This window comes from Halichoeres trimaculatus, unplaced genomic scaffold (assembly GCF_033239565.1).
Source record: "Halichoeres trimaculatus isolate MK-OKI-2021-1 unplaced genomic scaffold, fHalTri1.1 fHalTri1_scaffold_2, whole genome shotgun sequence".
In the NCBI taxonomy this organism is placed as follows: domain Eukaryota; kingdom Metazoa; phylum Chordata; class Actinopteri; order Labriformes; family Labridae; genus Halichoeres; species Halichoeres trimaculatus.
In genome coordinates, this window is record NW_027437180.1 from 15,237,464 (window position 1) to 15,253,406 (window position 15,943).

At 39.0% G+C, this 15,943-nt stretch overlaps 1 pseudogene; it reads right to left on the minus strand.

Moving 5' to 3' along the window:
• Positions 1-805: 805 nt before the first annotated feature.
• LOC141785797 (uncharacterized) overlaps positions 806-15,943 on the minus strand; it is a 63,148-nt pseudogene continuing 48,010 nt past the window's right edge.

The following is a 15,943-nucleotide window of genomic DNA, read 5'->3' on the forward strand; positions in this document are numbered from 1 at the left end:
GGTTGGTTCTCTTCTAGTGTGTGACGTGGTCAACACACCGCATCACACACAGATTTTATCCAGCAATTACTGTCAAAACTAATAAAATAATAACAGAACAGTAATAATAGCATGGTGGGTGACAGGCTAAACATTTGTACTTTACAATCTGGGAGTTTAATTTCCGTAGCAATTTTTGTTGAACTCCTCTCCTTGTCACTTAGTATGGGTATGTTTTACAAGACATATTGGAGAAAAAAACACTTGTATTGTTGCCACAAATCAATACCTTGGTTCTGTGTTTCTGATGTTCATCTAATTATATGTTTGAAGTCCTGCATTTGTTGGACTTCCCCCTCCAGTCAGCATTCTTCCTGATTAGCTATTGTTTTGTTCCAAGTGCCAGTCTACAGAGGGCTTGGTCGGCTGGCCTTGGTGTTCGACCCACATAACAGCACAATACAGAGAACAGCAAGATGCTTGGAAAACAATCTTTTGTTGCAGTCAGTCCTTCATGCCTCTTTGAGTAACACTGATCAAAGAGTTGCAATATATCCACAGATGCAAACCTTATAAAGTTTATCTAAACCCCTTGGAGGCAAATGGAGTCTTACATTCAGATGGGATGAGTCTTAGGCTGCGTCTTAATGGGATACGCTGTGCACACTCTGTACTTACAAGACCCGTGCACAAAATCTTACAGGGTAGTGTTGTCTCAAATCGAGCACTCCTGCTTTGCGCTTACTGAAAATGACGTCTTAGGTTTCAGTTAAATCAAACCCCAAAGCAGAAACTGACGCAGGTATACAATGCAAAAACAAACAGTTTAATGATCAAAAGAGCAGGCAGTGAAGGCTGGGAGCTGGCTGGCCAGGAAAGTAATCCTCAAGGTGACGCGGGAAACACAGGCGAAGTTACTGTCGAAACAGTGAGGCACACAGGAGTATCTGAACACAAGAAAAAGAGAGGTAAGAGCAAACTCTTCCAGAGCATAGTAATACACTGCAAAATAAGCAACTTAATCATTCACAGAAGAAAAAAGTCTTGGAGACAGAACTGAAAAAGACAGAATTATCTGGTAGAGTAGATGAGTGAAGATCAGGCTTTTATAGACAAGATGATTATCTGAGTGGAGCCAGGTGCCTCGTCTGCTGCTGAGTAGAGGAGCCAGCCACACCCCCACCACTCACATACCTGCAGGAGAAAGAAAAAGAAAGAGGAGGGGGGAAGGAGAACAAACGCAAAATACTCTGCAACAAAAACAAAAATGAACAGAATCATCACATGATGATAGCATTTTGCAACAGCTCACAGGTGTCCTTCTGTTATTCATTCATTTAAACCGTCATCCATGCTAAGATCTGTTCCTGCCCCTTCTACTTTTTGACTGTTCAGGGTGTTCCAGCTGAGAAATCAGAGTGCACTGCTTTTTTCTGGGTTTGATACACTTATGCTCTCAAAATTATGTGTAAATAGGAGTACAAGATTTAAGATTCAGTATGTTTTTATTTTTTTCCAGTTTTCAATTTTTGTACCAAACTAACGTTCTTAAGCCAAATCAGGTATGTCATTTTTTCCCCCAAGAGAGCCATATTTGTGACCACACAAAAAAAAAAAAAAAAAAAGCAAACAAAAAACTTGAATGATCTGATATCTATTTCTGATATGTAAATAAAAACAAAAAACAGTCATCAATTGCTGTCAAACATACTTGTCCTAGCATTATAGACTTATAAATAACACCTCACATGTCCTTCAGCTGTCTCTTGATAGATGATAAGTGATGTGTTTTTTATGCTGTGTTACTTGTTGCATGAACATCAGTGAACTCTGATTCTTCTCAAGAAAAATGTTCTACATTAGAGAGAAATATGGGAAAATATGTCATTATTATTATTTTTATGTTCGGATCAGAATCTGGGTTTCATCAGCATTATTTTAAAGACTATCTCAACCTGAAAATAACATTTTCAGACCCAAATATTTCTTAACCTGCATTTTGAATAATTTTGGGCAACAATCTTCTTCTTTTTCTGCATCATTTCATAACTTTAATTTCATCTTGTGTCCCCTAATGTGTTTTTTTTAGGTAATCTCTTATTTTTACATCATGATAAATATATTAATTTAAACACATCAGCTACAAGTTGTTGAGTTTCTGCAGAATGTTCAGAACTTCATACAAGTAGATTATGCACAGTCCAAATGTGGTTTAGTGAGATGTTAGTAGATATGCATTGGTTTTGGTTGTGCAAAAGATAGAAAATGTAAATGTACACACAAATTAATTACAAAATAATTAATTTTAGTGTCATAATCAATACAGTGAACCGCCTCAAATACCAGAAAAGTCTGCAGTCCGACTGTTCCATTACTTGTTGACTGTGTTTGTTCACTCGCACTGGTTGCATGCTCGGTCTGACAAGCTGCATGACAGACAGACAGCTGGAGTCACAGACTGAGAAGTCCCTGCGCTCCCCTCTTTCTTCATTCATGTTAGGCTGTAAAACCTCAAACCTGTTGACTCCTGGTCTGGCTTCACTCCATGTATGTTTACTGTCATAGTCAAGCTGAATACAAACTGATTTTTACACAGTTTGTTTTAATTTGAAAGATATTGGGTGTCAAGACTCCCTGTCCTGCTCAATCTTCCCTACACTGATACGTATGTGTGACAGCTCCACATCCGGGGAAAATAGGATGGCTGGGTATTACCTACGACATGACAGACCAGGGTCACAGATGGACACACTGCTATCTGATCCATTGCTGTGATAGAGTGGAGATGGACTGCAGATGCATCTGGTGTATTTCTGAGCTAAGTATTTAATGTGCAGATACTAAAGAAGTATTTTATTTCCGTGTGAAACTCTCCAAGATGATCCATGTAAGAATAAACAAAAAGTCACTTCACCCTTTTTGCCAGTATGATAAGAAATGAAATAGCTAACACATCAATATTATGTGATAATATGCAAATGACTGAACACAAACTTTAGTCACACAGTGACTCTTCCGAGCTGTACCTTCAGTGCCTCCAGTACCAAACCAAACACTGTATACTCTATTAACTGTGCCCTTTTCTCCGGAACTCACTAACACAGTAACAGCCAAGCCCTCTCTGCTTTCAGCTTTTAATTGCATGACTCAGAGAAGCACAGAGTGGGAGAATATGCACTGTGTAGTTCATTATTTTTCAAGAGGCATTGAAACAGCATTGTTTAGAACAGAAGTTATTAGGCTATAAAGACAATACTGTAGTTATGAGCCCTCTTGAAATGGTTCGTTCCCTGAAAGAGAAGTGATTACAGGTGACATATCAACCCTTTGGAAGTAAATGGTTGTTTTCATTGCAATTAGGCAAAGCCTCTCCGTAGCCTATCTGTATTGATATTTGAACTTTTCCAACATGCTCAGAGGATGACAAATGCTGACTCAAGTTTGTGCACACTTTGCTCCCTAATTAAACCATTGAAACTCTGAAATTGACTTTTTTGAAGAGGAATCAAATTCCATTTGAAGTTACAGCAAAGTAAAAAAGGGTTATTTATTGCTTTGTGGTAAATTCTTGCAGGTTTTGCCTTTGTCTAATGACTGCTATACCTCATTAAAAGAGACGCTTAAGGGAAATGATTATCTATTGTTAATTATCTCTATCCACCTCCTTCTCACCTCCCCTCCTCCTCTGTTGAGTCTGTCATTACTCAGGAATCATTACTAGCAATTATTACTCAGTATTCATCAGGCACCATTAAAGCTTGTTTTAAGTGTTTTTTTCTTTTTTTTTCTTTTCCTGTGAAAAAATGTGAGTGCTGACAAACCACAAGCAGTTCACAGCCTCAACATGTCTTCATTTATCTGAACATTACATGGTTTCAGAGGTGGCTTTGTTGTAAGCATCTCTGGAGGAGATTACTCATCTGGCTGTTGAAACACGGTCTTAGTCATTTAGACATACAGTTGAAGCCAGTCGGGCTTCATCTGGCTTCTTTGTAACATGACAGCACATCTGCAGAACATCCCAGTTGTTACGCTGAAATTAGCCCCTGGAGTGAGAAAGGGAAACAATAGTCATATTTAAAGGCGCTTTGAGGATTCAACATTTGGTGTTGATTGCAGTGACACCCGTGGCCAGGATTGGTAGTGTTTTTCTGTTTCTCATGAGCACTATCACCCGTCGTGTTAAAGATGTGCAGGTCAGAGCTGACCTGTGATGTGCTTAAGCCACCATCAATAATTTGTATCGAGCGTGTATTAGATTCATCTTCACAGGGTGCAATAAAAAATTGAAACTTGCTTTACCTGAAGCAAGTGAAGAAATTGAAGCCAAGAAGGAGGATTGCACATCACTGCATCTGTAGAGAGGTAGATGTCTTTTCAGGCGCCTTCAGAAAACATAACTGGCAGTAATTTGGCACCTCGCCAATAGCATTCAAAGGTTACACTGACATTTATGGATAATGTAATGAAATGAACCGCTTCAGTATTTATTGAAATTAACATAAATTGCACCGGATTGTCTCTCTCCCCCTCTGAGCTGCTGGTCAGAGACAAAGCATCAGTCCACTCACACAAACTCAAGCAAACAGAGTCAGAAAGCATAAACAATAAATATTTTTGGTAACATATCCACAAGCGTAGCAATCTACAGACAGAAACATGACAAAAAATTAATAAGATCCCTGATTTTTGTCAAGTGATTTACCTGTTTTATTGATGTTTTTAGTAGTTTGATTTAACATTAAAATCCAGGCCTAAAAGAGTTTCTTTTATCCAAATAGCCAGAAAAAATAATGCACCCTGTGATCTGGACTGAACCAGGAAGGTTGTGATCCACTGCACCTCTTGTTTACACTGTTACACTGAGCTATGGCAGCCTGCTGCACCACACAAGAGCCCAGGCTCTGAAAAACAAACCCCATTAGCTTTCCTGCAGAAGTCTCCTTCTTATCTACCTTACCAACATGAACAAACACACATCTTGTCCTGCCTCTCAGCTTGTTGAACAAGCCACCAAACAAACATTCACCTGGGAAAAGTGCCGCGCAAACGTCCCCTTGCAGGTAAGATGGCTAATTAGCTGCTCAGTGGCAGCACATTGAACAACGTGTTAACGTAGCTCCTGATGCCACTTGGGTCCAGTTAGACGCTATGTGGTCCTCACTCTACGATGCTGCTAACAACACGCTGTCTGCCCATGACATGTAGTTACATCCCAGGTTTGTTTACTCTATCTCTCATTCCCTTCGGTACTACTCCAGCACTCTGGCAGCCTACCATCTGCCGTCAATCAAACAGACACACCCCTCCGGCCAGCTGAGATGAAAAAGTCTGTTTCTAAAATGTGAAGGGATGACAAGACATCACTTCAGGTAAGTCAGCTCAACCATCCCTGCCTCTCAAAAGGAATCCCTGCTTCAGTGAGATGATCCATGGTACAGTAATCTCTATCTCTACTATGATGGATAACTATTTTTATAGGGTTTAACTTTTATCCAGTGTTTTGAAGAACGTTGAGGAGAGTGTTGCTGGATAACTCCCTTCAGATGTTCAATTAGAGATGAGATTTGATGATCAAAAAGATCACTGTGTATGAAAAACCCACATGCCCTGTAGATGACGGCATCTTTTAGAGCATTTTTTCCAACTAAAATAAGTGCTGTTAGCACTGTTATACAGAGCAGGAACACCATGGAATTGTTCTAACCCCACGGCGTACCAGGACTTGTAATAAATTGCCAGACTTGTCCTCTTCAAATATCAATACACTGTGTCACATGATGTAAGGCTCAATGAAACATCAAATTTCAGCTTCTGTGAGGAACTTAAGGTTTAAGCTAGTTTTAGCACCCCCTGTGGGCAAAAGAGTCTTTACTAATGTTACTGTGTTAATAAAAAAGCAGTTTCAAAGGCACTCTGAGATCTTTATGGGTGATCTTGAAATTGTCTCACTTTTATATAAATGCTTGTCCATAACCAAAAGTTTACCATGAGATTGAAGGCACCAAGATTGGTCATTTCACTGTTATTGTCTCTAGTAACATGTTATCCAAATTAGTTCTATTACTGTCCTTTTTTGTGAGGGAGGATGGTTGACAGACACATAAGTAATTGGGGAATGTCCCAATCTGATACACAGATTGGTATTAGCGCACAGTATGGCCATTTTTGGAGGATCAGATAGCAATGGATTTCATTATGTGATCAGGACTGATCCAGTTTTCACGTGTTGTCAGTACTGTCTTGCTCTATGACTGCTGTAAATCAAACCACATTGCAAACATGTCTGCTATGTGGGACTACTTCTCTTAAGAAAGCAATGATAGTAAAACAGCGTCTGAAACATTTGTAAAGTGAGTGTTCCTCGAGGAGGTACCACCAGGGCTCACTTTAATACAAGTATGATACATCATTTACAACGGAATCACCCAGCGGAGCACAGGATTTAACAGAGAAAGGTATCAGATTGGCAAACATATCATGAAAATAATCGGATCAGATCGGAGGTGAAAAAATCTGTATCAGGACATCCCTATAAGCAATGATTGGCTCAAGTACAGTTTCATGGTAAGTCAATCAGTGCCAGAGTTCTGGTAAGTTGATGTGGCTGTTACAAACCTCAACTCATTGCAGACAGCCACACAAGAGAACAAGATGCAACCAATGGTAAGTCAAGAGAAGTTTGTTGGGTTAAAACTAGTGTTTTCAGGAAGAGAGTACAGGCACTACTAGAACTTCATTGACATGAGTGCATATGTGACCTGTAAAGAGGGTAATGATAAAGCAAGGGCTACTAGGGCTAGGTTAGTTTTGTAGAATAAACAAACTTGAGTTCACAAAACTGTGTGTGTTCACATTTCAAACAATCGCCTTTCATAACTTTTGATAAATGCATTACCCTGTTTCTGGAAGTTTTATTCTGCAAAGAAAAGAAGTGCTGAAAGGGAGATCTGTTATTCGTTTACTTCCTGAACAAACATATGTCTTAGCCAATGTCATGCCCTTACCACAGGTCATTACCGTGGGTAATGAGGCTCATAGAAAATTGTGTCTTTATCCCAGAAAACACTTCTGATTCCCACAAAATATGTCTCTGCAATTAACACCACAAGGATTATCCTAAAAAGGCTTTTAACTAACATCAAATCTCCTTGTGCTTCTTTTACAGTCAAATATATCACTCACTAAGAATCCTTTCCTCTAAAAGTGTCAGCTACTCTTTATGGCACGTACCCCACCACAGTGGTAAGATATAAAGGCTTACTTTCAAACATCAAATCTTCTTACAGTTTGCTTTTTTATGTCACATAAATTACAATCTGTTTCATAAACAGCTAAAACCTTTTTCACAGGAGCTTTAAAGAAAATCTCTACAATGTTTGTTTAATTGGAAAAATCTGAGTATAATAAATATGACAGAAATTTTGGCCTGACTCCAAAGGCCACAAACCAAAGCTGGTCTGGATGATGACACAGGTCTGAATAAATGTCCATGTTGTGTGATTCCCTCTCTGAATTAATCACCACAGTTATTGCTAACTCCTTTTTTTCTGCCTTTCTCAAACACAAGTGCTGTCCTTTTCTCTCGATGTCTGTCTCTGACAGGTGAGAGTCAACTTGTTTTCATCGTTCTCTAGTCGAGTCCTTAAGTGAAGGCCCAGTTACTTCTTTGCACCACACATCAGGGCTTCTGTGTGTTGTTTATACGGCCTAATGGAAAATAGGAGGGGAGCCTGGTGAGTCAGAGATGCAGAGGTTCTTTGATTGTGTGACACACTGGAGTGGTTTGTTTTTTTCAATAAAGAGACAGAAAATTCTGCATCTGATTTTAGAATTTCTGTACTAAATGTTTTTTATTTACTGATACTTTATTAACTGTTGAAAGGTTTTTTTTCCTGTTGTATCAGAATTATTTTGTCACAATCAAATCCATTTCCCTTTATGCAGCCTTACCCTTTATGCAGCCTTAACCTCAAAGAACTTACAAATCCACCTGGTGCTGAACAATAAATTGGTTCCAGCATCAGACATCAGGGGTCTGTCAGAGAGTGAAATGAGTGAAATGGGGTGGACAAGGAGTGCAGTTACTCTTGGAAAATGTGAATCTGCTATCATGTGTGTGCCGGCGGATATGAGTGTGACATCACATGAGCCTGGTGATAGATGAGCATAATCTCCACTGTTGAAACAGGAGCGCCCGAATCAGACAGAGATTAATAGGGCTGTTGACCGGCTGAAGTGGCTTGTTACTGTAGTCACCAGTTTCCGCCTACCCTTGACTTTACTTGCTGGGTGCACTCATATAAACTCTGCCCACAAACTCCCATTAGGGTGGTGGGCAGAGTTTGTGCTCTTTGGAAAACAGGCACAGAGCTGCCACTCTAAATCAAAAGCAAAAAATATTGACTATGAAAAACACAGGAGCTACTCTGCAGGAGACAATCCATCAAAGTTCACAAAGTTTCTTCTTTTTTTCTGTCTTTTATGTGTTTGCTTTGTCTTTATTTTATAGGAAAGCTAACTCGGTAAAGGCAAGACATGTATATCCGTGATTGATGATCCTGCTTATACCAAAGTACACAAGGAAACTTCAAATGAGACATGAATTCTAAAAGTTGTAGATTAAGCACGGCAGTCTATATAACACTACACTCAGTACTGCATCTCCTCCCCATCTCTCTGCCAAGTTTGAGGGGGTTGTTTTGCTGCTGCAGCCAATTATGTGTGAACTCAATTACTGCAGCACAACACACTTAAGATGATCACTTCCTCTCCTAAACATCACCAAAGACTTTCTTACCTGAGGGTTTAAACAAGTCTGTGAGTCTAATCAATTCAACAGGGAATAGGCCAATCAACCAGTAGAGCTTATCAGCCAGTGCTCGGCACATTTTCCAGTGGGAAAACTCCCTGATCAGTTTATCATCCGGTGCAGTTCTCCACTGGAGAACAGCAAGCTGCATAACAGAGCCACTTCTTTGTAGCACGCTCCCTGCAAAGTTGAAATTATTTGCATGGTGGTAGAGATGTGATTTATAACTTGATTCTACAAGAGGATTGGCTGGAGAATGTCACTCAGAGATTAATATTTTTTTTGCTGTGTTGTCTGGATTTCATCATATCAAGTTAATACTGTGAAATAATGCTGGTTCATGGCCAAAGGATTATGTTACACCCCCTGAGTGGCTACAATGGGGCTCCATGCATAAGGTGTCTTTATTTAAAGCCTCGACACCTGCAGACACAGGCGGACAGGGAACAAAAAGTCAGTTACATTGCATCGTTTACATTTTATATTGCTCAATTTTACCGTGCAAGCTTGACACCTGGACCACCTTAGTATTCTGACACTTCCTCATTATCAAGTATACCGACCAGATTCAATGCACAGTATTATACAGCAGCACCAAAACAATGTGGGGAATTCCTCATTTCTGTAACTCTATTTGGAAATAAGCCAGATTCTGATCTGGAAGCCAGTGTGGTTTGGCTGCCTTCTGCTATGTCAACTGTATTATGCTTCGTGACCGGATGGGTGTCCTGCAACTCAGTAGACAATGATGACGTATCCAGTGTAACAACTCAATGTCAGCAAAATACTTCTGTTGTCAAAAACATCACATATCAAATACACATCTTGCATGTGAGCAATAATGTGAAAGGGTGGTATCGTGTTTTTCACTGTACCACCCTTTCTGAAACACCTTGTATAAGCTGCTGTCTTTTAAATGCTCCTCGCACGGAAAAAAAAGTGCATTCCTCAAGTACCATCCCCCAACACGCAGCCAGAGTAAGTTGACAGACCCAGTCAAGACGTAGTGCAACAGGATCGTACTTCAGAAGTATCTGGCGTATTTCAGGTTTGAGAAAACAATGTTGACAATGTTCAACAATAAGAGCATTGAATGCTAATGCAAACCATCATCTGTTACCAAGTCACCAAATAGCAAATGTGTTATTTGTGATCAAACACAGCGTTTATGATGCATTTAACCCTATTCCATGTCCCACACAGTCAGTTTGCATTTGTTGGCTTTTTTTGTTTTGTTTGTTTGTTTTTCTCAAGTATAAGCCATAACTGAAAGCATAGATTGTGTTTAACAGACCCTATTTGGAAATGAAGTTTTCAAAGAAATACTCAAACAGTAATTTGATCTCATATTGACCAACCCCTTCCAAAATATCTTGCATGATATCAACAGCATAATTTTTGGCTACATTGCAAGTTATTCAGCGTGCTCCTTATTTTGATTCTAGATGAAGAAGTTATGGTTGGATCATCTACCAAAGTAGTATAATGTTTGTCATACAGGAGTAAGTTCCCAGTTTGGGATCAATCAAGTAATTATATTCCATTGTATTATATTCTATTGCATTCTATTGTATTCTATTGTATTCTGTTCCATTCTGTTCTATGACTGGTGATCCCAAAACCATGCATGGATTGTCTTCTGAGAAAACTGGACTGCAGATTTATCAATGATACAAAATTTACAGAAATGGTCTACACTAAATGACTCTATGAACCCCAGAATGCTGTGCTTGCCCAAGTTATCTCCAGTGATTTCTGAAAGTGTGCCACGGACATTAAACTCAGAAAATGGAAGTACTACTCCTTTTGTTTCCAGTATTTTCAGGTCCCTTGCTAGAGGATCTTATATTTAACATGTCCCTAAGAGGTCAATAGCCTATTAAATTGAAGTTCTTCCTCAGGAGAGTTAGTCGCACCAAGTGTTTCTTAATTACATGAATAGATAATTATTTACATTTTCATACTGGTTTAAGAGGTAAAATATCACTCTTACCTGTCGCTCGACGAAGTCTCATCGAGCACTGGCTGTTTGCTGCAACACTCCCGTTATGAATGAACCCTAAAGAAGAGATGAATGACGCCCCCCAAAACACTTTGTGAAGTAATTTTTTTAACACACATAAATGAACTCCCTATCACAGGCTGGAGTCTAAATGTTTGAATACACTCCAGAAATTTAACTCTTTTACGATTCTCTGCTTTACTTCCTAGATTTGCTGTGTACCAGCTTCAGAATCAAAACAGCCTTTATTCGATAAGTATCTTCAAGGATAAAAGGACTTTGACTCTGGTTTAAACTGCACTACATCAACTTTGCAGACATGACACAGTGCGTCCTACTGGTCACGTTGAAGGCTGAAAAGAAGGGTACTTTTCTGCAGTTTGTCTGTAAAAGTACATGTTCACTTCTGCATTTTCTGTTTGAAAGCTACATTTTGGCAGTCCAAGCATGATTTCTGTTTTGATCTGAGAGAAATGGCGCCTTCGGTCTTCAGCATCATGACGCATGTAGTGTACACGCTCAACATCGTAGGTACATCAGAATAACACCAGTGTCCCTGTGCAACGCTTCACTATAAATATTAGTGGTCTGCAGAACATGTTGAGCAAAACCCGGATGACTGAAAGGAGGACATGTTTGGGCAAAACGGGATGTATGGTCACCCTATACGAAACATGCCTCCAGGTTTGGGTAATGTGTGGTCGCATTGTCCTCATGAGTTTTCATTCATTATTTCTAATTAATTTCTGACATTTGAGTTAGTGATGTTAATTATGTTAACCTTTTTTTTTTTTACATTGATAAATGTCAGAAGGTAGGTTTGATACGTTTTGATGGAGATTTTTAGAGCCTGGAAGATTTGAAAGACATTTCAAATAATACAACATGTGTACAAGACTCTTTTTTCTGTTATTTAATCAATCAAACCTTGAAAGGTCCAACAAGAAATAAATTGGATTTTGTACTTTGGTATTGGCAAAGGCTTCAAACTTCTGAAAAAAGGCTCAGTGTGGAAAGTACTTTGATAGAAACTATGAACGAGAGTCTAAGTTTACTTAATCTTTCAGAGCGCAGCTGTCAGTGTGGCTCCAACAGCACCACAGATAAAGTCATGGCACCTTTTTTAGTTTGATCTGAATTACAAAACCACTTCATCTCTCACCAATGTTTCCTTGTTCAGGAATTTAATGTGCTCCATGGCACTTCTGTTTAAAAAAAGAAAGATGTTGAAACCTAAGGTCTTCTTGAATAAAGGCTCTGTGGCTTCTCTGGCACCTTGTCCACAGAATGAATGAATTTCTTTATTTTGTTTTGTTTAAGCACAGGTGCTGAAAAATGGTCTCCTGTGGGTTCAACTCTTCATAAGCATTTCCTTTTGGACTCAAAATAACACCCCCTAAATATGGTATTCAGCTAAAATTGTCTTTCTAAATTAAGTCAAAAAATCCCACTGAAGTGTCAGATTTGCTGCCTTATTTCGAGTAGTAACAGTCTTTTGGTTGGTAGGTGGCAGCGGACCCAGATGGTCACTGGGAAATGAAATTTCATTCTCGGTATGTGTCGTTGCAAAATTTGTCCTTGGTAGAAATGTGTGTCCCTTTTGCTTCTTTCTGCCACCTCCATGTCATTCTTCCCAGTCTTACTAGTGCCTACCTAAATGACATGTCCTTTATGCGTGTGAATCACAGGGTAAAATTTCAGCACTGCAGGAAATGATTACTCTTACAACAGAGAAATATCCTGCTGCACTCGTCTTCAGTACACTTCATATACACTCAGCTTTTAAATTTAAAAAAGGTTTATGGATTTGTTGTTTGTCAAAGGCAGCAGAAACTCAGGTACTTAAAAACTAAATTTCCAAAAGATCTCATTTATGAGGTGAGCCTCACAACATAAATTTGAGAAAAAGCGATTTCCCAAGGCAGTAACTAAGAAGCAAATGTAATTATAGACACTTCAATGAGGCTTTCTTACTTTGGGTAATAGAATCTAGAGGTGCTCAGACTGTGCTGTAATTGCAGATTTTTACGTTGCTGACAGAAATTTGTAATGTAAAGTAATAGTTTGTTTTACAGGTGAAAATTGGTTATTTAAGGTTATTTAACTGTGTATTGTTTTGAAGCATATATGCAAAGAATTTCATTTAAGTCTGTTTTTCATGCAGATGATAAAAGCAGCTGTGCAGTTGGATGTAAACAAGAAGTGTGAGAGACATCATAAAGAAGTAGTTTTAAACATCCACTCCCTCATTAAAGATGAAGAAGACCATGCAGCATACACAGACCCCTTGAGTGCAGATATACATTGCTGATCGATAACTGGTGGATGGACAACACAGTGGCTAACAATGTTAAGCAGCTGTCTCAAATCATTAAACTGCAAGAGCATGTCCAGCTATTATTATTTATTGTTTTTTATTGAACACTCTGATACATTGCAACATATCCTTGTGATACAGATTTTCCTGTGAAACGACATCAAAATTTTCACTTCTCAACCGATTTCAACATCAAAAATAAGTTCAGTGAGAATATGAAAATAACCTGCGTGGAGCTTTTGGTTTCTTTAGTCTCTTTTTTTATGTGGTATTTATTTTCCAAGTCTGTTTGACACCATTGATGTTGCAGCTCTAAGGGAAATATAAAGTTATTATTCCATAAGAGTGCTGTACATCTAAAACACAGATCTTTTGCATGTGACTTCACACATAGAGCAGGAACCATCTCAGCTTACTTCACAAAGTTATTAACGATTAAATTGCATAACTCACAGGTTTAAATTTTGTAAGTTTGCGGCCCAGAATAATTAACTTGTTCAAAACCATTTCTCTCTTTTTTTTTTGTAAATGAGCTTCCCTGAGTTATTTTTCATGAACAGAACTTCCTCCTACCCATTCATCCTCAGATCCTCTCATTAGCACTGCCCACTCTTAATCAAAATGAATCCTTTTAAAATGCATCAGAACCACAGCATAGGTGTTCAATCACAACACGGGTGTGATTATAGCTGGTTCTGCTGTGTCCTAATGGTGAGCAGATATTTAAAGTTGAATAATTTAAACCATTCTCGCAGTTTGAGATTTTTCACCAACTGTCTCGTCTGCATTTGGCAGCAGCAGCAGCAATGTTCATTTTAGCTCTAATAATGTGTTAAACTTATTATCTTTTTGATTGTTTGGTTTGGACTGACTTTGTAAAATATGCTGCTTTTCTGGCAGTAGACCTGTCCATGTTTGTGAGTGATCATAAGACGCAAACGCAGTCTCTTTTGTGTTGACACGCTCATGGCTAGTTTGGAAAAACCTATCAGACTTACAGAGCTGATTACCCCTGAGGAATGACTTTTTTTTTGTATAATTACTGTTGTTAGTCTTCGTGAAGCCAGCCAAAAAATGTTCTGCATGTTGAACTTTCTTTGTAGTAGATGCCTCACAAGTTCCAGCTCCACTTTGGCTCAGAATTAGAGTTACTAAATTTAAGCCTAGTTTTTTATTTCAACTTTACAAACTCAGCACAGAGTCAAGCATCAATATATGGTGAAGAAATGTAGATGAATATGATTCTTTGCTTTAACTTACAATTAAAACTCACTATTTCAGTGACAGCAGAGCTGTCTACAGTCAATGATCTTTTCTGATAAAAGCAGGTTAATTAGTCTTGAGCAACACATGTTGAAGCTGTTGTAAGATGATGCCTGTGATAGAAAATAATACTCTGCAACAACACCTGAGCCAAACACCATCAGCTCTTTATTTGTGAATAAACTGAGGGAAGATCAGAAATTCTCTTACTGTGGTGCCAATATATCTGTAAGCTAAACAAATCATAAACCAAACAATAATCCAAACATATTAAACATGTCTTTTTAGCAACTGGGTCTTAAATTAAGTCTAATTATTTGGGTTACATAAATCCCTCTTGATGCCTGTTGATGCTGGAAGCACCACTTGAATAGGCTGATTTAATCTGGATGTTTTGTCAAATCTGTTCACAACTGGAGTAACTTGAAGCACTGTCTTGATTGTTGGTAATATCAGTAGAGGTCTTTAATTGCACAGCTGGGATGGACACACACACACATGCATAAAGCCTGAGATGTGCTCCCATGAGGTCATGTTTGTTTGATTAAAACCTGCTGGTGGGCAAGTCTGGTATTTGGATGTTTTTTCATGTAGGCCTTTACTGTGAATATCTTTTCTGGAGCATGAATTTCATGAGATGATCTCCTAAGTGCATGTGCATGATTTTTTCATCTTTCTGAGTGTGCGTGTCGTTGGTTTGGTCGTGAGCCAAGGCGCTCCCGGTCGTGCTGTTCATGTGCGGGAAAAGAAGCCCTTCAGGAGCAAGGTCCCATACAGACTCTGACAAAAGCTTGAGGTGACCAAACAAACATCATGCCTGTGAGACTATTAAGAATCAAACACCATACTTACACCTCGTGGTGGCTGTGAGTGTGTGTGTGTGTATCCATGTGGTTAGCCATATTAAGTGGCTTTAACCATAGCCACTGAGCATGCACATGCCCCAGAGAGCATAAAGAATAAAACTAGCATGACACCTCAGCTCTGGCATTATAGTATCCGTGTGTGAATTCTCTATGTGTGTGTGTGTGTGTGTGTGTGTGTGTGTGTGTGTGTAGGTGTGTGTAGGTGTGTGTGTGTGTGTGTGTGTGTGTGTGTGTGTGTGTGTGTGTGTGTGTGTGTGTGTGTGTGTGTGTGTGTGTGTGTGTGTGTCTTTTTAAATCACAGCTCCCTGGCACTGCTCTGGTTGAGCTTAAGCAACAGGAGATGAAACAAGGCACTGGTCTCTTTGAAATGGCGCTACGCCGAAACTCTCCAAGGACTGTCTCATACAAACCAACAAACCAGCCGGTCATCAATAATGTATTAAACCCATTCATCCAAGGCATTCTGTTTCCCAATACTTTAACGGTTCAGTAGGAGTACAGCAGTGCGGTGCACACAAAATGAAGGCTCTTCTGGGAAAAGTGATGCTGTTATTGGACATTTAAAGTTCAATACGGATAATGATGGTGCTTTGTTCTGGGAGCTCAGGTTCAGTCAACTCAAAATCACTGGATATGAGGTTGTTTCAGTTATCTGTGTTTATGACGAAACTTACATCTATTTCAAATGTAATCTTATCATTGAA